At 37.5% G+C, this 16,714-nt stretch overlaps 1 non-coding gene across 1 annotated transcript; it reads right to left on the bottom strand.

Annotated features, from left to right (window-relative positions):
- Window positions 1-254: 254 nt before the first annotated feature.
- LOC121207400 (small nucleolar RNA R71) lies at window positions 255-360 on the bottom strand. The gene has a single exon (XR_005902490.1). It is a non-coding gene; the product is annotated as a small nucleolar RNA R71 (small nucleolar RNA).
- Window positions 361-16,714: the final 16,354 nt, after the last annotated feature.

The raw sequence follows: 16,714 nt of genomic DNA, 5'->3' as shown, positions 1-16,714 counted from the left end.
ACCTAACACTATTTAGATGATACAGTAATTCGTTCAGTTTGATGGTTTGCAGGATGAAGATCCCAACGCTCATTGCGATACATTTAAAATCAATGGCGTTTCTGATGATGCCATACGTCTTCGGTTATTCCCTTTTTCACTAAGAAACAAAGCTAAATAGTGGTTGAACTCGTTACCACAAGGATCAATTACTACTTGGGAACAAATGACCGAAAATTTTTTACTAAAATATTTTTCGCCAGCTAAAACGACCAAGTTACGTAATGATATCTCTTCTTTTGTGCAGATGGACTTAGAAACACTCTACGATGCATGGGAGAGATACAAGGACTTATTGAGAAGGTGCCCTCACCATGGATTACCACTTTGGCTTTAAGTACAAACATTCCACAATGGTCTGAATCCCTCGACTCGGCAAATGGTTGACGCAGCTGCTGGCAGAACCATCAATAATAAAAAACCAGAAAATGCCTATGAATTTATAGAAGAGATGTCACCGAATAACTATTAGTGGCAAGTCATGAGGACAAAGCCAACGAAAATAGCCGGCGTTTATAACGTCAATTCGGTCACCATGCTCTCTAATTAGGTAGAACTTCTCAATAAAAAGATTGATGGTTTTCTTAGTTCTACGCAGGTACATCCAGTAATAAGGTTTGACTCAAGTGGAGGAGGTGTGCATACAGAATATCAATCATTCAATCCTACAACCCATACAGTAATACTTATAATGCAGGTTGGAGGAACCACCCAAACTTCTCTTGGGGTGGTCAAGGGAATCAAAAGCCACAAAATCCTTAGGGCTTTCAACAGCCACCTTATCAATAAGAAAAGAAATCGAACCTTGAGTAGATGCTCTCCAAGTTTATTTCGGTGTCAAAAACTCTTTTTTAGAACACTGAGACAACACTTAGAAATCAACAAGCGTCGATCCAAGGGCTCGAAACTCAGATAGGCCAGTTTTTGAAACTAATCTCTAAACGACCACAAGGTAGTTTGCCAAGTAATACTGAACCCAATCCGAGGGAACACCTCAACGCAATTAGTACTCAAGATAAGGAAGGATTCATTGCACTAGATCCAGAATTACAGCAAGACAACGCGATGAGCAAAGGTCAAGAAGAGGTAAGCAATGATGATCCTAAACAGGTAAGTACGAATTATAAACCTCGTGTGCCATATCCTAATGCGAGAACAAAAGACAGAACAGAAGAACAATTCGGTAAGTTCGTCAAACTCTATTAACTTACCCTTTATTGAAGTTCTTTCACAGATGCCCAACTCAGCAAAATTCTTAAAGGAACTTCTGACCAATAAGTGAAAATTAGACGCTACATCGCATGTGGAACTCAATGCAGTCTACTCAGCTATTCTAAAGAACAAGCTACCTAAAAAATTGAAAGATCTAGGGAATTTTACAATTCTTTACTTAATTGGTGAGCTTACACTTAGTGTGGGAGACGAAACGATCACCCTTCAAGCTTGTAATTCTGGCATCATATCGAACAGTGAAGGTAATAGTCCACACCAGTCTACTAAAACTAACAATATGACACAGCCTACTTTGCAGAAATTAAGTTTCAAAGAAGTTTGCAAGCCATGTTCCAGCAATGATAGAAGTTACAATCATGAAGAACAAAGGCTACGGATAGAAGAGCTAGACGAATGGAGAGTACATAAACCAAGAACACACGATAAACCGAAATTACGCCAGAATGAGTTCAATACCTCTCCAAATCAACTTAAGGTTGGCGATAAAGTCTTACTAAAAGCCGGAGATCCTCACATTGTCACTACCACACCAAATGAGGAAATCCTTCTTACGGTACTCAGTATTTTTTGATTCGGTATGGTGGAGGTGAGTCATCCTAGGTTCGGCACTTTTAAGGTAAACAACACCCGTTTAAAACCTTAATTTGATGAGACTGATAGCACCACTGAGGAGTACAAACTCCTTGAACAACCCTGACCATTCACTAGAGAGGTAAGTTGAGCTTAGACTATAAATAAGCGCTTCTCGAGAGGCAACCCGAGCACTAACATATTTTGATTTCTTATTTCTAACACTTTAAATAATTAAATTTATCTTTGAATTGCAAGGTTTTTCAGCCTACACAGCTAGGCACACGGGTGTGCCTAAAGCCGTGGCCAAATAGGAGAAGAGACACGACCGTGCGATACGGCCGTGTGGAAGCAGGACATGATTTCCCCAAAACACGGGATGCGATAAATCCCCATGGTCGTGCGACATGGCCGTGGGTGAACTTGATAGGTGAACACGGGCGTGCCAGGGGCAAGTCTCGATTCTATTTCTTCGACACAGGTATTAGACACGCCCGTGCCGTTAAGCCGTGGACAATAATACATGGGCGTGGTACCCTAACACACGGGCATGGGAGAAGCGAACAAGGCTAGGCACAACTGTGCGATATGGCCGTGTGCCACACACGCCCAAGACACACGGGCGTGGGATAGTATCCGAGCATGACCTAAATTGTAAAATTCAAAAAATACGGGTTCGTTTTCAGAGTACACGGGCGTGGCCCTAGGCCATGTGCACCTCCACTATATAAGCAAGTCACTGTTCATTTTTTTTCTTCCTTTCAAAACCCTAGCTAAAATCTCCCTTTCTCCACTCCCTAATCCCTATTCTGGCCACCATTCCCCAGGTTCTCACTTCCCCAACCCCCAAACCACCCTAAAATCCACACCCCCTGCATCAATCCTCACTTTCCTCACCCTCATCAGCCAGATGTCTCCACAAGGTATCTCGAGCATGCTTAGCATGAGGATGATCGAGAGGCACCATGGAACCTACCCTCCCTAGTATCGTCTCGTCCAATCTACCGACGAGGAGGCCTACGAGGACATTCTTGATGATGTCCCCCCACAGCACGAGGACCCACCGACTCAGCCACCACAACTCTCTTGTCTAGTTCATGCGGCGACTTCATATACTGACATCTCTGAGCGTCTCACCCGATTCGAACAGTAGTGTTATCAACGATTTGACAACATTGTTACTACTCTACAGCAGATTTGTCAGCACCACCACATCTCATCGCCAGTCCCACCTCATGAACCATCCAACGATGAAGATGTTTAAAACATTTATTTATAATTTTATGTTTTTTTAAAATTTTATTAAAACTACTTTTTATTCTTATTAGATTTTAGAATTTTATTTTTAATTATTATTATTAATTTCGGTTATTTCTTTATGAGTAATTATTCTTCCTAAAATCCCCTAAAAAGTCATTGATTTTATCACAGTTATATCGAGCTCTTAAGCTCATCATCACATAAGAACTAAAACTCCATCGGGAAAGGTTCTCCACGACTGCCATGTCTTGCTCGACCACGACCATAGCTACCACTAGATATAATATTCTTGTGGCGCAGGACTCATGGATTAATGAACCTCTATGACCGCTGGAGTATCCTCCTCCACTCTCGAACCAATTACTCTCCACAACTCCAGTTCGAGGAATTCATCATACAGGAAGTTTCACTTCTCCCCCTATCTTCTTTTTATACTTTAAATGTCTATCTTTGTACATTGAGGGCAATGTACATCTTAAGTGTGGGGGGTATTTATTTCATTATCAGAAAAATCCCTGAATGATTGCCTTGTTCTCTTGAAAAGCTTCCATATCATATTTAGGATAAATTTTAATTAATTTATGATTTTGATTGATATATCTTGAATTAAAACACAGGCAATTATGCATTGATTGTTTAAACTTTAAGACATTAGAGAATCAAGCATAATAAGTTGATTTTTAAGAATTTAAAATCTTAGGTTGTTTCCCCAAAGTTTTGGTATTCCTTTGAATCAGAATTCACAAGTTTTTATCATCAAAAATCCATAATTTTTTGTGAGATTGTTTAACCTTTTGAGCATCTATTCATTCTTTCATGCTCACTCTTATTATGGCTTTGAGTGCGTCAGTATTGAACTGTTATTCTAGAACTTGCTTGATTATGCATGTCGAGACCACATCATTTGATTTGATATGTCAAAATGATTAAGGCACTTAGGATTAACCCACTTATGCCATGAAAAGCCTACCTCTACGATTAACCCCTAGTAAACCCCCTTGACCCTAACAAACCATTCTTTGTATTACCCTTAATATTAACCCTTAACCCATTATTGTTGAAATCCCTTAAATTAATCCCTATTTTTGTCGAGATTTCAGTTGAATGGACTGCTTAGCTGTGTTTTGTTCTATGTTGTTTAACTTGTTCTTAAAAAAAACTATGTATATTTATTAGTAATTCCATATTCCGAGAAGAAGTTCTGTTATACGCAAATGAAGATTAACTCTATTTCTAGTTAGGAATTTTTCAATTCAATCTCGATTCTAAACCTTTCATTCAACTTGTGACCACACCCCTTAACCAAGCCTCATTACAACCCTCTAAAGACCTTTTGATTGATGTATTATCTTAAATTACAGTGGTGGAGATTTGATTTTCATGCAAGCCTATGGTAATGACTTTTCATTATTGACTATTGAGTGCTCCATTTATTGTCCTTAAACACCTCGAGTGATTTGAGTGAATCTTTAGTAAGGATGTGAAACTCTGTGATATTCTGAATTGAAGGTAATTACTTAGATGAGGGGAGACACCTATGTTTTTGGGATAAAATGCTCAACTTGAAATGTTTGGAACTTTTATACTCTTTTAGTTGAATTCTCCATGTACGATTATTTATGTATTAATGTGAGATATTATCGATAGAAATTATAAGTTGACAAGAATTTATTTTGATTATGAGTTGAGGATTTTGCTTTAAGATAAGCAAATGCTTAAGTGTAGGGGTATTTGATAAACTGTAATTTATACATATTTTTACACCATGTTTAATGCATTTTATGGATGATTTCTCATTAGAATTGGTGAATTCGATGCTCCTAATGCTTTAATTTCATGTTTCATACTTAGGAGAGCATAGGAGAGCGAAAGGAGCCAAAAAGGGACAAACGGACCAAATCGAGAAGATGACACGGCCTAAGCCTTGCCACACGGGTAGCGCACACACCCGTGTCTTTCAAGGGTGTCGACCAAGGCTTTCATGATTCACACAGCCTGGCCATTGACCCATACGGCCGTGTGTAATTTAATAGATCGAACACGGCCTGGCAATCACGTCACACGGGCATGTCCCTACCGAGCCCAAATTAAGTCCAATTCAGAAAAAGTCACTTTTGAGGGCTTCTAGGCAGTCCAAAGCCTATAAATGCACCATAGAAGAGGAGAAAAAGGACACGGAGAATGGGGGTAAGGAATTACCTCAGGGAAGCCGATTGATCCATCTCAGGAGTCGGATTCATCATCAAGACTAAAGATCTCTCCTCAATTTCCCTTCAGAAGTTTTGGGTTTTCTTTATGTTTTGTATTCTTTATTCTTCTGAGATGTTTTCTTATTTAGTTATGAACTAAATCCCCTAAATACCTAAGGGGAATGAAACCTAAGACGAATCTTGTTATTATTTTCTGAATCGTATGATAAATATTTAACTTGTTCTTAATTATGTGTTCTTAATTCTTGTTTTGATATCCCAGGATACTAATTCAAGACATGCTCTTATTCAGAGGAGGAATAGACCCTGTCTAAGAGTACTTTTGTCATAATTAAGCAGATTTGATCGAACGCCTAGAAATAGGGTTACGAGATTTTGCCGAATTAGGGTGAAACCTAATATGGGAGTCCATAGATCGATTTACTGCTTCCCTAGGGGTTTTAATTAGAAAGAAATTCCAATTAATTCAACTGAGGGTTAGACGTTATTAGTCTCGATAAAGATAATAATATAGGTTAGGGAGTCTCACGAAATAAGTTGAATGAATAAATCGTTCGGTTTAGAGCCAGAATAACAAGTAAAGTCTAGGTGGATTTTTCCTTAGGTATTGTCTCAAGTCAATCGATTTTTCCCAAAAGCAATTCCCCAATTCTTTTCTCTGTGCGTTCTTAGTTTAGATAATTAGTTAATTAAGTTTAATAAACAACCCCTCTTTATTTCTAGGTTAAACAATAAAAAGATAGTTATTACCAGTACTTTTGGTTCCCTCAGGTACGATATCCTGGTATTGCCATTACTATACTATTGTTCGATAGGTGCGCTTGCCTTTTTGTCGTGATAATAGTTAGTCTAGGTGTGATCTTCATTATAAATATTTATTACTTATCACGAATCACGCGATCAGAAAGGCTACAAAAGTTGTATACCCTACGCATTAACTCTCGGTTCCTTATCTATTTGAACTTAGGTTTTTACTTAAATCAAAGCATACAAGTTAACATACATAGTCCATCATCCATTCAGGATTAAGGTATGTCACACTATAAACATCACAAGTGAATAAATCCATAAACGAATCTAAGACTTATTCTACTTGGGTCTTGTCTAATGTACTGTTAGTCTATTTAGTCATATCTATGTCTCTATCTTTTGGGAGTCGTCCACTCCGACGCTCAAGACAAAACATCTCCCCAATTGGATGATAGATGACAAGTTTTTCTTTCAATTGGCTTGCTCATTTCCGATTAGACTAAGAACATTTTTAGGTTCATCTACTAATACAAGCTATCTTTTCGTATTACAATTCAACCATGTAATGCAACTTAGTATTAGTTAAAAGTTAAACAACCAATGAGCCAATATTTGATTCTATTTTGTTTTGCATGTAAAAACATCGAGGACAATATATAAAGGGTATTAATGTAATTAATGGATATTTTATTAAACCAATTTGTTTAAAAAAAGATACAAGTATAGTTAGACGAAAATACTACACCAAGGGCACTAGAAACCAACAATTTATTCTATGAATTATGAGTTGCTTCCATGCCAAATAAATTAATTTTGATGTCGAGTTGGGTATCTTATGAGCTTGTTGATGTCTATTTTATTTGAATATGTTTAGGGGAGTTTGAATGGTGTTTAGAACTTGATTATTAAGTTTGATAATTCATAGAATTGATTTGGTAATGTTCGAAATCAAATTTGGTGAGTTTTGGGGTCTTTTTAGGTCCAAACAAACTTGTTTTGGTACAAGTGACAAGTTGTATAGGTACAGGTAAGGGCCTGTGTAACACCCCAAACTCGGCCTAGACGTTATTTCTGAATCCAAAAGTGTCACAAGAAATGGGTTGAAAAACCATTGTCGTTAAGTTAAAACCTTGTCAGTTCATTAGCCTTAATCGCTATTATTGATTTCAAAACTCTCTTTCATTTAATCATTTAGAGATAAAACGTATTTGTAGCAGAAGCTTGTAAAATCACTGTGTCTAGAAAATCTATTCAAAATTTTAGGAAACCCTTACTTTTGGTAAACCATCACAGTTATAAGTAAGTAAAAACCAAAAACCCAAAACCAACATCAAGCAGTTTTAAAGAGTCTAGAGTCCCAGAAAAAAAGGCAACCTCAATGCCAAAACTTAATAACCATAAATCAAAATAAAACGGTAAAATAGGTGGTCACCATCAAGTCCCCCACTGCACTGATCCACCTAAGACTGTAGGTTACCTGTACAGAAAAATAGAGAAGGGATGAGTTTACGTAAACTTAGTGTGTAACCCAGCAGAGTTAAGCGTACACACATATAGAATATCACAAATCAAAGAGATTCAGATTCGGGCCTAGGCCCATGTTAGATACAGATACAGATCTGAGCCTGAGCCTGAGCACATTTCAAATGCAAACACAGTTACATATATGCAAATCAGATATCAAAATCCTACCCCCATCCTCTACACACCATCTCCGACCATCCCTACACACCATGTGGGGTTTAAAATACTCACCCAGCCATACACACCATGCTGTACTGATGCAGCACATATAAGATATAATGCAGTCGTGCTGCTAGATATTTGGCATAATCTGCCTTTCAAAACACTTCCTCCAATGTACATCATCCCACCCTAATAACAATAACAGAACATGCATACAGAATTAACAGATAAATCATGCTTAACATGCTTTCATAAACAGATAATAGATAAACAGACATAGGTATGCTCATAACCATATGTCAGTCTAACAGATTATTTGGTTATAGTGTTAGATAGCGCTTATTGTCCCTACTGTAGGCCCACAGTCAATTAAGACGACCCGTTTGACCCTACAAAAAATTTCAGTACAATGGGCCTACAAGTCCGTGGGGGCCCACACACCTGTGTAGTCCCACACGCCCATGTGGTCTTGTAGTCCACACGTCCAGATTGGCCTAGCCCGTGTAGATCACATGGCCTGGCCTAGTTATCACACACCCGTGTGGGCCCACAGGCCCAATTTGGCCTAGCTTGTGTGGCTCACACGGCCACACTCCGGCCATCACACGGCTGTATCTTGTGCACAGCCTGACCTTTGTCGATCACACAGTCGTGCCGTCACATATGGCCTACCACACGGCCGTGTAGCATCTAGAGTGGGGTTTCCGACTTTCACCAAATCTCATTTTTCTGTGTTTCAGGTACACACTTGGTACCGTGTTGATGTGAAAACACTCTCGAATGCACAGCACCTAAAATTAACCAAAAAACCATCAAATTAGTCACTTCAATCGACACTAAACCAAACTACCCTAAAAACGATAACCTTTTAATCCATCAAAACCTTTATCTTTGAATCAGTAATAGAGATGCCACAACCTTAACGCTTCAACCCCTTAATCTTCTCCTAATACCAAATGAAACTCATTAATTAACGATTCAATAGTCTGAAATAGAAATGCACCCATCAAACTTACCATAAATGAAAGAAGTGTACCGAACAACGGAATACGAAAAACTGACAGTGAATAGAAATCAGAGAAAATAGTGGCAAGAAAAAGAAAGAAAAAAAGTCGTACAGAGCAGAAAGAAGAGGAACAACATCAGATTTTTGGGAAAATTCAGGAAAAGAGAAATTTTGAAAAAGAATAAAATCTAATTATCCCTAAGTCCCCTAATTTTACTCCCACTAACCCACTACTCAACCTCCTCAGAACTCCTGTTTGACCGAAATTCTCTTGGCCAAACAAGTAAAAATAAACTCCCACGCTCGCGTAGAGACTCGAACACAGAACCTCCATACAATACCCAGACTCGTTACCATTCAAACTAGCAAACTCATTCTAATATGGTTTTACAAATAATTTAATATAAGCCAACTAAGCAAGTATAAGGCTTAAGTAAGAAAAATACCAAAATTTATCAAAGATAAGGCTTGAACTTGGGACCTCCCACACATACGCAGATCACTTAACCACTGAAGTAGATACACAGTTGTGTCAAATTATCCAGAAATAGAAATAGAAATATTGGGGCTTTACAGCCTGTTTAGTAGTGCTTAAAAAAGGCACTTCTGGCTCCAGAAGCACTTCTAGAAGAAAAGTTGTGGTAAACAAGCTACTTTTGGCTAAAATTTTTGGCTTTTTAGAAGTTCTTTTGAAAAGCACTTCTGAAAAGGAGAATCTAAATTTTTTAAATTTTTCCTCTCCTAAAAGCACTTTTGGTGTTTAATTACTTTTTCACCCATCCAATAACATAGTACTTTCCTTTTTTTTCTTTGTAACGCTCTAAATTTTATAATTTTGCTTTTGTAAGTTTTTGACACAACTATGTATCTACTTCAGTGGTTAAGTGTTCTAGGTGTGTGCGAGGTCCCAAGTTCAGTCCCTATCTTTGGTAAATTTTGGTATTTTTCTAACTTAAGCCTTACACTTGTTCAGCGGGCTTATATTTAATTACTTCTAATTTCACATCAGAATGGGTCTGCTGGTCTGATGGTTAGGTGGAGTGTGGGTTTGCTGGAGGTCTTGTGTTCGAGTCTTTGTGCAAGCGTGATTGTAATTATTTTTGCTCTGCTGGCTTGAAGAGTTTCAATTGAACGAAAAGTCTGAGTAGTGGGTTTAGTAGAGAGTTTTGAGGATGTAGGAATTATTTTGATATTATCAAAATAATTTATTTGATTTTTCCAAAATTCTTTTTCCCCTTTTGACATTTCAGTTCCTCATATCCCTTGTCAAAATATTCTTCTTTTCCCTACCTTTTTCTGCTTCTCAATTCGACTCTAGTGTGCAAATCCCGGTAGTGTTCATTCAGTAAGTCCTATTCTGTTTAATCTCAATGTTTTTGGTTAAATGGTTGATGAGGGGTTCATTTATGTTGCTTTTGGTTTAGGCGAAGGACAAGTTTTGGCTGAGGATTCAGTAGCGATTTAAGTGTTTGAGATTTTGGCTCGATAGCAGTAAGTATTTGAGTGCACTTAGTGATGTTGTAGGGCTGTAATAATGAAGGACTCACACTTGAGTTTTGTTAAAATTGCTCAATTCGGACTTTGGTATTGTCAATTTTTAGATCTTAGATTGCTAGGGAGTGTTTTAGAAGTAAAACAATACCAAGTGTGTACCCCAAAAAAGCAGAAAACGGGATTCTGCAAAAGCCAAAATTGCAACTGTCGATGTCACATGAGCGTGTGGTCGCCTGTGTTGTAGGCCATGTATGAATGACACGGCCGTGTGGTCGACGAAGGCCAGGTCGTGCGCTAGACACGACCGTGTGAGACACATGGGTTTAATCGAATTGGGCCGTATGGGCCACACGAGTGTGTGGGTCCACACGGGCATGTGGGAATTTGTGCCAGGCCGTGTGATCCACACGGGCCAAGGCCAACCTGGGAGTGTGGGCCCACACGGGCAAATCACATGGGCGTGTAGGCCCATTTAGCTAAAATGTTTCCTAGGGTTGTACAGGTCGCCCAAGTCAACTGTGGACCTACTGTAGGGTCGGTAATTGCTACTTAGACCTTAAATCGTGTGACTTAAATATATAATGCACGTATTAAGCATGTCAAATTTATGCATGTTTACTGATCCGTATGTATGACTGGTAATTGAAATTTTAGCACGTAAACATGTATTGCAGTATGTCAACATTGAGCATGTTTAATTGCGTCTACATTGGGGTGCGATTATTGATTATTGGAGGAAGTGTACTGAAAGGCTTTCATGCTTATTATCTGGCAGCTCAGCTGCAATATTACTGATATGTACCGCATTCGATACGACTTGGTGTGTAGGGCTGGGTGGGTGTTTTAAACCTTACATGGTGTGTAGGGATGGTCAGAGATGGTGTGTAGAGGCTGGTGGGTAGGATACTGATTTTTGTTACCGTATGCATACTGTATCTGAGATGGGCTAAGGCCCTAATCTATACCTGAAATTGTATCTGAATGGGCTAAGGCCTAAACTGTACTTAACTCTATAATGGGTTTAGCCCCAGACTGCATTTGATTGATAATTGTTGTTTGACTGTATGCATGTATTTTGTGGGGATTACACACTGAGTTTACATAAACTCACCCTTTTTTTATCTATACAGGTAATCCCCAAACCTAGATGGATCGGTGCGGCGAAGGACTTCACGGTGACCACATGTCTATTGAACTGCTTTAATTTCATTTATGGTTTCTATTTCCTATTTTTGATGAAACTTTGGACTTTCGGACTATTTGTCTATAATTTGAATTTTAACTGTTTTCATGGACTTTTAAACTGCAAAACTCAATGGAAACTCGGTTTTATTAAAAAAAACACAACGTTTTCCTAAACGTGAATGATTTTCTTTAAATATCATGGTTTTAAAAGCTTCTACTACAGAATATGTTTGTGAACAAATCAAATTAATGAGAAAAAAATTTTTGAAATTGATGAGAGATAAATAGAAGCTAATAAACAAAAACACTTTTAACTGGATAAATTCAATTTCAAATCCCATTCCATGGGACATCGCCAGATTCGGCTATAACGTCTAGGCCGAGTTTGGGTGTTACATTCTTGGTGCTTAATTACAAATGTGTTAAAATCATTAATTAAAAATAAAAAAATTAAAATACTAATTACAAATATTTAATAGTTATATTTAAATATTTAAAATATAGTTTATATATTCTAATTAAATTTTATAAATAATTAATATTTATTACTTGAAAATGTTTAAAATTTATATTTCATATATGAAAATATTAACAATAAGTTATAATAATTTTTATATTCTTACTAAAATATAAAAATATTAACTAATTTAAATTTTATTTAAATGTATATTTATTACTTGATAATAACATGTCTAAAATGGATATTTTATTTCTCAAAAGCACTTTTTGACAACAATGATAAACACTCAAATTTTAAGCTAAACTTTTCAAAAGCACTTTTCCATAGCACTTTTCAAAAGCATTGCCAAACTAGCCCTAAGTCAGAGAGCAAAATTTTACAGTACCTGTGACTTGTATTGGTATAAGTCTATGGTTGTACCGATGCAACTAGGATAGAACAAGGTCCCTCCCCTATGTTGAGTTATTTTGACCCTCGGAGACCCATACTGAATCCCATCCACCTCCGAATTATAACACCCCAAAATAAAGCCTAGGAGTTTTAAGGGTATTTTAGGGATTTTAGCTTTAATGAGCTCAAGAGTTTTGTTAACATGGTATTTAGAAATTTTTTTTGTCTATGGTTTTTAGAAAATCAAGTCAATTTTTGAAAAAAAGTGTAACCCCTAGAATGTTGGGCCTAAAAGAAATGGGCCTTGGGCTTGGGGATCTTTAGAAGTCATCATGTGAATAATTGTTGTGCAAGAAGTGACATAAATGAAGGCTTGCTTCAGTGGTTAAGTGTCTTGAGAAGTGTTGGAGAAGTCCTGGGTTCAAACCTGGGCTTTAGCAAAATTTTTTGTTTTAAGTGAATAAAACCCTAAATGTTAGGTAGTAAGGGTGTGTTCTCCATTGCTTTTGGGATGAATTTTTTCTAAAAAAAGTGCTTTTCTCTTAAAAGCAATGAAGAACACATGTCATTGGGGGCAACTTTTTTAACTTTTGGGATGAGCTTTTTTAGAGATGAAAAAGCAGTAAATTTTAACTTTTTCAGCCAAAAAGCACTTTTGGATGTTATTTTACCTTTTTAACCTTACTTTTTGACTTAAAATGTGTTTGATGCTATTATTTTGTGTTCTCTTTCTTGGTTATTTAATATGAGTTTTACAAATGTGTTAAAAGCATTAATTAAAAATAAAAAAAATTTAAAATAATACAATTGTGTCAATATCTAATTACAAATATTTAATTATTATATTTAAATATTTAAATATAGTTTATATATTCTAATTAAATTTAATAAATAATTAATATTAATTACTTAGAAATATTTAAAATTAATATTATATATTAAAATATTAACAATAAGTTATAATAAATTATTTTTTTTATATTTTTACTAAAATATCATAATATTAACTAATTTGAACATTATTTAAATACATATTTGTTACTTTATAATATCATGTCTAAAATGGACATTTTACTTTTCAAAAGCACTTTTTGACAGCAATATCAAACACTTAAATTTTTTCAAAGCACTTCTCAAAAGTACTTCTCAAAAGCACTCTTCCACAGCACTTTTCAAAAGCACTTTTCAAAAGCAATGAAGAACTGGCCCTAAGCCTTTTAATTAATTAAGGTTAAAAGGTGACACAAAGAAGCATGTGGTCAAGTGGCAAGGAGGTGTTAGGATTGTGCATGTGCTCAGGGGTTCGAGTGTTGCCATAGTATTATGATGGATATTTATTTTGCTACATGGACGGCTAGTATTGGAGTTGGGTTGGGACTTTAAGTTGAAATGGTCATAGAAGAGTGGTTGGAGTGATTTGTGGAGTGATAAAGGGGAGAGATTCAAGGAGAAGATTAGGGAGGGTTTTGTGGATAAAAGTTAGGAGTTTGATGAGTTGAGGGAAATGTGCCGAAATGGGCATTAGGGGTGTGGAAATTTGGCTAAGCTAGTTTTTCCACTCTCTTTTGTTTAGTTTTGGTCACTTTTGTTATGGGAGGAATCCTTCCTTTTCTGTAGATTTTGTTATGAACTAAAGTGTCAAAAGTAGTCTCTTATTTTGGTTTCCATTTTGGTTGCTGGCATTGTCAACTTGACCATTTGGGTAAAGTCATATGTATTGCCGAATACCTCTTTTAACCTCTGTCAACTGCTCTCCTTCTTTCACCTTTCTTACCTTTCATTTTCTTGATCAATTTTAGCGTATTTTCCCCCATCTTTTTCTCCATTTTTTTCTCCTTTCCTCTCGATATTTCGATTTCTTCTTGTTCTGAGTTGGCCGAACATTCCTTGTCCATCTCTCCCTCTCTATTCCAGTTCTACAAAGAGTTCTTGACAAGACATGATCGTGGGGTTTTAGGTATTCTTGAGGAGTGGTGAAGTGCAAAAGTAATCAAGTCGTCAAACATGTTTCTTCCATTATCCTATTAAGATTATCGACAAGTAAAGTGGGATCAGTTTTAGTCCACTACGATTTAGCATAACAGGCCGTGGTTTGTTCAATTAAGATTAGAGTACTCGCGGATCCTTCACACGTTTTCGTAAGCAGGTGTGTAACCGTATGCCTTGTTTTGATAACCGGCTGAAAAGTTAAAAATGTGTGTGTTGTTTACTCTGCTATGACTGTAGATCGGCAAAATGCCGAAAAGCCAGAAATATGGAGTATGACGCCACACAAGCGTGCGATCGCGTGTGTGGTGAATTGAGCTCACGGAACGTGGGAGTACGACGAGTAAGGCCACCATGAACGAATTCGTGGGCTTAGGCCGTAATGGGCCACCTGAGCCACGAAATGGGCTGACAGGCCCAATGGGCCCATGGGCTCGCTTGTGTCAAATCAGCTGTTAGGTGGAATATGGTTGGGCTTGTCATGTCGCGTACATGGCATAGGCCATTTTGGGCCACGTTAGGCCGAACTGGGTCTTGTGGGCCCAATAGGCTTGTGGGCCTACACGGATAAAATGTATGTTATGTGGTAAGTTTTGGACTGGGCTACGTTGTTCATACTATCGTGAATAGTTCTGGGTTAAATGGGCCGTATGGGCCTGTGGGCCTGCGTGGGTAAATTTCGCTATTAAGTGAGAAGTAGTTGAACTTGTCATGTCGGTCACATGACTTAGGTTATTTTGGGCCTCGATGGGCCGAAATGGGCGCGGTGTGGGCCCAATGGGCTCGTGGGCCCACACAGATAAAATCTGCGATAAGTGATTATTAATGACCCGGGCTATGGCATACACATAACCGTATCTAAATTTAGGCTAGATGGGCCACACGAGTGTGTGGGCCCACTTGGGCCGAATATTGGATCTTAGGCCCACTTCATCGATATGATCATTTAGGTTGCCTGTGTCGCTCGAGGCGACTGTAGACCTTCGAAGAGGTCGTTATATAACCGTAATACCCCTGTAGAGTAAAATGACTGTAATGCCCCTATAGAGTAAAATGACCGTAATGCCCCTATAGAGTAAAACGACCGTAATGCCCCTGTAGAGTAAAATGACTGTAATGCCTCTGTAGACTAAAATGACCGTAATGCCCTTGTAGAGTAAAATAAGCATAATGCCCCTATAGAGTAAAATGACTGTAATGCCCCTGTAGAGTAAAATGATCGTAATGCCCCTATAGGGTAAAATAACCGTAATGCCCCTGTACGATAAAATGACTGTAATGCCCCTGTAGAGTAAAATGACCGTAATATCCCTATATGGTAAAATGACGATTTTTCCCTTATGTTTCGTATGACTGATGTGCTTATGATTTATATATATGATTGTACTGAGTATGACTTTGCATGCACATAATATTGATGACAGGACATACTGCATGAGGTTGGGATTTTTATATGGAGGAAGTTCTGTACTGGTGACTATGTCACATTCATTGTTACAATCATATGAGGTTGCTTTGCCACATTTACTGTTTCTGGCAGCTATGCTGCATTATTATTACTGGCAGCTTTGCTGCGATATTGGTGTACTGGCTGGGTGGGTTGATTTAAATCCCCACATGGTGTGTTGGTTGGTACGGGTGGTATGCTGGTTGAATTTGGGTAGGATGCATAATTGCATTACATTGTACCGTATTGTTACTGCATTAGGCGTAGGCCCACACTGTTACTGAATAGGGCTTAGGCCCAGACTGTACTGATACTGAATAGGGCTTAGGCCCAGACCGTGTTATTTATTATTTGTTTCTTATTGGGATTACACACTGAGTTTTTTCATAAACTCACCCATTTGTTTTAACTGTTCAGGTAATCCTTAGGCGGATCAGTGCTGTGAGGGACTCGGAAATAGCCACACTACTGCTTATGTTTCTATTATTTGCTATTAGATTTTGTTTTGGGTTTTAGTTTATGTAATAAGGCTGGTTGTGGGTTTTAAGTTTTAATTGGGATTTTGATTTCTTATATTAAACTGCTAGTCTAAGAAAACACGAGTTTTCAAAATAGTTACGGTTTTCTAAAGAACACGAGCTTTCAACAACAAAGTTTTCAAAATGCTTCCGAGATTTTAAGTTGAAGTAATATACCAAAGGCAAACAAATTGGTAAACATTTCGACGAGAACTTTTGTTAAATAATAATAAAAGGATTTAGATTCAGTAACGGATTTTTACCGAAAAGATTAATTTTTGAAAAAATACTTCTATGTGACACGCCAGATTCGGGCATAACATCTAGGCCAGGTTTGGGGGTGTTACATTTAGTGGTATCAGAGTTAGGTTACAAAACTCGACTGTGGATTGAGTTTTGAAGGTATTAGGAATTTTTGGAAAACTATTCTTGAAATATTTTCGAAAGGTTTACCAGTGTGGCACACTGAGTCTCCGACGC

This window comes from Gossypium hirsutum, chromosome A09 (genome assembly GCF_007990345.1).
Source record: "Gossypium hirsutum isolate 1008001.06 chromosome A09, Gossypium_hirsutum_v2.1, whole genome shotgun sequence".
Classification (NCBI taxonomy): domain Eukaryota; kingdom Viridiplantae; phylum Streptophyta; class Magnoliopsida; order Malvales; family Malvaceae; genus Gossypium; species Gossypium hirsutum.
Note: the sequence above shows the minus strand (reverse complement) of the source record. Positions and strands in the feature narration are given on the sequence as shown.